We start from the raw sequence: 6,188 nt of genomic DNA on the forward strand, positions 1-6,188 counted from the left end.
CTACTATTAATAATAAATGTACTAACTGCTAATGAAATATACTATATCAAAAATAAATATACTATATCAAAAATATACTATATCAAAAATATACAGTTATTAGTAGTATAATAACTGTACTAACTATGCTAACTAAATATACTATCTATATCAAAAATATTACTATTAATAAACAATAAAAAATGTACTAACTATGCTAACAAAATATACTATATCAAAAATATTGCTAACTCTACTAATAACTGTACTAACTATGGTAACTAAATATACTATCTGTATCAAAAATATTACTATTAATAAACAATAAAAAATGTACTAACTATGCTAAAAAAATATACTATATCAAAAATATTGCTAACTCTACTAATAACTGTACTAACTATGGTAACAAAATATACTATCTGTATCAAAAATGACAGAAAATAATAAACCAAAGAAAAATGAGAACAAAAAAATTAGAAGAATGAGAAAAAAGAGAACAAAAGAATAATGGGGAGAGAGAGCAAAGGAAAATAATAATAAAAATGAGAACAAAAAATTAGAAGAAGGGGAAAAAGAGAACAAAAGAATAATGGGGAGAGAGAGAAAAAGAAAAATAAAAGGAAAATAATAATAAAAATAATTGAGAAAAAGAAATGAGTGAAAAGAAAAAATAAAATGGGGGAATAAAGAAGAAAACAAGCTAAAACGTCCAAGTCCGACAGGTCACCACAAAACAGCTTCCTGGGCTATAAAGGACAAAATCTCAGGCGAGCCAGGGCCTTATATGCAGTTGCTGGTAATTCCATCACAATGGTGCTTTATGAGGTCAGAGCAAGAAACGGACCAATCACTGCTGAGGATAAACCACAGTGGTTTTTCTCAGCTTTTGGTCTCATGACTGACCCCTTTACTCTGGAAAAACAAAGGGGGGGGGGTACCTCAGCCAGCCCTCCCCAACACACACCTTCCCACCCCGGAGGTGCAAACACAACAAACGGGCGTGTTTGATGCTGTCCTGTGCCTGGCAGGCCTCCACAGGCCTGCAGGCATTACTCACGCGCGGTAGATTTCCAGAACCCTGCAAACCCCAGCAAGGCCGCTTCCCGCCTTTTCAGAGGGGCCCGCCGCCCGAGGCCCACGGGGCGGTGAGAGTATGTCCGTGTGGGTCCCCCAGAGCCCCAGTGCCCTGTACTGTCGCTCATCTCACTGCTCGTCCTCGAGTCCCTGAGGACAATTAGACCTGTGCTCAGGGAACAGATTTATCTCACACTGGGGATAGTCCATCAAATGCCTCTTCCGCTAGAACTCATTTGAGAGAGGGCAAGAACACTCCAAAGGACAATGAATACATCCTCCGTCTCCGCGTAACTTCCGGCAGGTGCCCCAGCCACAGGCACAGACCCTTCCCCTCTCTGCAGCTCTGTCACTCTGCAGAGTGACAAATTCTATTGCAAGGTCCTTTGTGGAGATCAATATGCACAAGACTTCTAAACATTTTAGAAGTTCTTAAGATGAGAAAAAAAGAAAAAGTGTTGTGAATGGTATCTTCTTGGAAAAATGCAATAGTGAAAGGAAATTGTATGAAGGAAATGTATGAGAAATTGTCCTAGAGGAGTTACTGAAAGCTTCTAATCTAGAAGAGTCCTTATGAGCTGCCTTTAATCTGAAAGAATGGCACAACTTGTGATATCGTTTAAGAAACAGACTGCAATTCCAAAAACTGGCTCATAAACAATGTTTTCTCAAAATAAAAGGAAAACAAACAAAAAAGACTTTAAATAAAAAATGATACATACAAATCAGAGAATAGGGTAGCACGTTTAAAGACTAACAATCTGAAACAATTAATTATGAAGCATCTCCCTTTCCAAGTCATGAAATTATTAGAATTTGCTTATTTTCCCTTTCCTCCCTCCCCAGCCATTAGTTTCCTAAGAAGAAGACTGATTATTAGTCCAAGCCAGAATTCCATTTTCCTTACGCATATGACCTTTATCTTCATTTATTTTGAATGTTTATGTAGTGACTTCTTTTGGAACCAAAAACAACTGATCTTTACAGGAGTCTCCTAAACTCATATTTCTCTATAGAAGTTTACTAAAAGAGTATGTAACTTTATTTCCAAACTACAGGTAGTAACCAACTTTACAAAATTGCAGATAGGATGCTGTATCTTATTAAACTAAAAGAAAAGGGAATATAAAACTTTCAAAACATTTGACTCATATTCATATCTTCTAATCTATTAAATCAGGGGTTTGCAGAACTATAGCTTGTGAGCCGAATCTGGCCCCTGGCCTGTGCTTATAAATAAAGTTTTATTAGAATACAGTCGTGTCCGTTCAGATGCCCTACAATAGAAGAATCAAACACCTGTCACAGTGGCCGTGTAGTCTTCGAAGCCAAAAAATATACCTACCTGTCTCTTTATAGAAAAAGTGTGCTGTCCTCTGTACTAAAAGCAAAGATTTTATGCCAGATTAGACTTTTTAAATATGGTGTTTCTGCTTTTTCTTTTTACTCTGTTATACCATCATTAAACTGCACTGAGGACTAACTTGGGGTAAGGTCCTCTGGCAGTACAGGATACATATATTCTTATGTATCTCTCAAAACTTCTCTGTGAGGGAGATATTTTTTACCTCCACTTTATTTAAGATAAAAAGAGACTCAGACAATTTAGGAAGATTTTCCTGTCACACAGCTAATAGCAGAAAATGAACATTTTCCAAATATTTTCTGGATTTTTCGGCAAATCAATCCTCAGCTCATAGAAGAATTGGCCATCAAAAGTCAAAGTGACCCACGATGTTTTGTTTCTTTCTTATTTGTTTTGGTTTGTTTCATTTACTGCTACCTTTCCAGCTTTCTGGTGAATACCGAGTATTCATTTTGAAAATTGCATTTATTTTTTAGATGAACCATAACCTCTTATTTTAACATCTATTCTGTGTACAAAGACTATTAATGCGCAATTTTGAATCAATCCTACACGCTTTCTTGTTTTCTAGCATGGGTGGAAATAAAACTTACAGAGTTATTATCTTTCCACTGCTTTCCCCATCAACTCCTCTTTCTGCATGTTTCTCTTCCTGCAGATTGGATATTAACATCTCTCAGCATTCCTAATTTTGTAACAATGCCTCATGGTTGTCCAATGATAGGATTGTATGAAGGAACATCTACAAGAAACAAACTGTTATTCAATGGCTAGCTACTACGCATAAGGCCCCTTGCCCAGGACTCAGGAGGAGCCAGTACTTTCCCTAAGGAGTGCCCAGCCTGGGGAGGAAGCAGGAATGTAAACAGATCACTGGGTCCATTGGGACCACAAAGCTTGGGAGCCCTGCCTGCCAGGTTTGTGGTGTGTGGGGGGCGGTAGGGGGGTTGTCAGGTAATGGCGCAGTTCACTCTTCAAGAATAAGGAAGAGTTATCCAGGCAGACGAGGGAAATGGTGACAGTGGGTGTGGTGGAGTAGGGCTCAGGATAGAGACACGATGGATACAGGGATGTATAATCAGGTTGGTGTTGGTGGGGCACAGAGGGAGCAAAGGAGTCTGGAACGGTGAGGCTGGAACAGATAACAGAGCTAAGTTATTTCTTCACCACTTACATGATTTTTACCCTCTCAGTGAACAACCTGTACTATTATTGATGTATTTTTTTCTTAATGAATTCATTTATTGCATGGAAACTTACTTCAAAAGGAAACTTTCCAACAGAAACTGAACTGGAAAACACATCTCACATGGCTGTACGTAGGAGTTAAGCATAAAATACACTAAATGAAAACATAATAGAAGCTATAAATCCTATCCTATTTCCATCCCCTGTGAAAACCTGAGTCCATGCCCCTACTCTGTGTTACAAGGAGTGATAGTTCGTATATCAGTGATTTTATGAGTGGAGGCACAGCAGTAGACATTTTTTCTCTTTGACGCAATCAGGACTGATGGAGAATTAAAAAGAGAAGGGCGTTTTCTCAGTGTGATTGGATGCTCTTTAATGCATTGCATATGAATCCTTTCTAAAGCCGTGCAGTATCACTCGTGATACTTGCCTCACAATTTGTAAAGTCTAACAGAGGGAATTCTGCATTAACTTCCTCAGGAAAGAAAAGACATGGCAGAAATTCAGACAGAATAATAGTAAAGGCCTTTGAATGTCAGGTGTGGGGCTGTAGGTCCATGTTGCAGGAGTTAGGTCAATAATTCAGGTCAAAAATACCCAAATGGACACTCCCCACCCTCTCCCACTTGATTCACAAACACAAAATAAAGGACACAGGGTCTTTAGAATTGGGGAGAAGAAAGTCTGAGGGGGGTTAGAAATGTGTAGATGCTGGAACCCCTGAGAATGGGCCCAGCACCTTGGGGTTCCCTGCTCATCCCAAGCCCGAAGGAAGGGATGATAACAGGGGAACCCCAGGTCAGTTCAAGAGCTCTAGGCCTGATGAAACCTGTAACCCCTTCCTCAGGGAGCGTTCTGAACACACGACAAGAGCCTGCACTAGAAATGGCTGTATTGTTATGAGGGGCTGGCATTTCCGGCTTCAGCCCTTGGTCTAAAAGTACATTTTTGGTGAAGCAGTGTGCTTCTAGAAATCTATAGTGTGAGCGCTTTCAGGTTTGCAGTCCCCAGGTCCCACTGCTCCCTTCACTCCCATCATCACCCATTCCTGTTTCTTTGCACACTCACCTGGCCTGTCTGGCTCCTGGAGAAAGCTATGTCTGTAATCTATGGCTAAATGGACAAGCCTGAAAAAGCCTCGGGCTTCCCAGGGTCCCACGGTGCCCGGGGGACAGGGAATGATACCCTTAGTCCCGGAACTTCATGAAATCCAAGAGAAGGGACTGAATGAAAGTCATGTTTCTTCCACCAAGCAGAATGTGTACTCGAAATAAAATGAGATTTAGTTCCTCTTTCCCTTAGGGGGGTCTTTCCTCTCAGCTCCCTGGTTCCCCTTCCCTGTATGGCCTCCATTGGAGCTACTGGCCTTGATGTATCTTAGTAACATTTAGTCACAGGGTGAAGACATCAGCGTCACAGTCACTCTGTTCCCATGAGAATCTCTTGCCCTCAGGTACACACATAAAATGACATGGAAATGTTAGGCTTACCATATGCACTGATAGTTCATAAGCCCAGGGTCCCCAACAGGTTTAAAAGAAAGTAGCTGCCCTTATCTGTGGTTTCACTTTCTGCAATTTCTGTTACCTGCAGTCAACTGCAGTCTGAAAATATTAAATGGAAAATTCCAGAAATAAACAATCCATAAGCTTTAACTTCCGTGGTGTTCTGAGCAGCATGGTGAAATCCCCGTCCTGTTCTGGTCCCACCTGGGATGTGAACCATCCCTTTGTCCAGGGTTTCCACACTGTAGCTGCTCCCCACTTGTAGTCACTTAGTACCGGTTCAGGTTACCAGGTCTACTATCGTGGTATGGCAGTGTTTGTGTTTCAGTAACCCTTATTTTATGTAATAATAGCCTCAAAGGACAAGATAAGGGATGCTGGCAGTTCGGATACGCTCTCTGGCTGTAAGTTGCTTCCTTTAAGTGTAAAGGTGTATATGTACGAAAAAGCAGTATATGTAGGGTTCAATACTACTGGTGGTTTCAGGCATCCACTGGTAATCTTGGCGCTTATCCCCTGCTGATAAGGGGGGACTACTGCACCCTTAAGTCATCCCAGACAAAAGGGACCACCCAATTCCATTTCCCCAGAACAAGGCGGCCTCTTTCTCGAAGGACAATGCCAATCCATGACCAAGAAGTAGAAACTTCCTAAAAGTTTTTAATGGACAATTTTCTGTCTTTAGAAACCTGAAGGTCTAATCTCTACTGACACCCTCTTACATTTTTAGTATAGTTTCACCTCCCAGGCCCATGTATGATGAAGAATTATACCAGCAATTTCTAATCTGTTGGGAATTATAGAAGATCTCTATGTTGGGACAAAACAAAACCAGATAATGAGTTAAAATACCTGTTTACGGACTTAGGTGACTGACTTTAGAAAACGTATGTCCCTACTGGGGTCAGGATTTCTTCTTTTAGCAAACAAAAGAAGGAACTCGGAATATCTCTGAGGTGCCATCTGTCTGCCATTCTGACATTCTACTCTTCAAGGTAGACCTTGAAAGATGTAGTGTAAGTGCTGCTGTTCTTTTTCAGCTGTTTGTTCGTGACCTTATGAAATATCTT

This window comes from Rhinolophus ferrumequinum, unplaced genomic scaffold, assembly GCF_004115265.2.
Source record: "Rhinolophus ferrumequinum isolate MPI-CBG mRhiFer1 unplaced genomic scaffold, mRhiFer1_v1.p scaffold_86_arrow_ctg1, whole genome shotgun sequence".
NCBI classification, from domain to species: Eukaryota; Metazoa; Chordata; class Mammalia; order Chiroptera; family Rhinolophidae; genus Rhinolophus; species Rhinolophus ferrumequinum.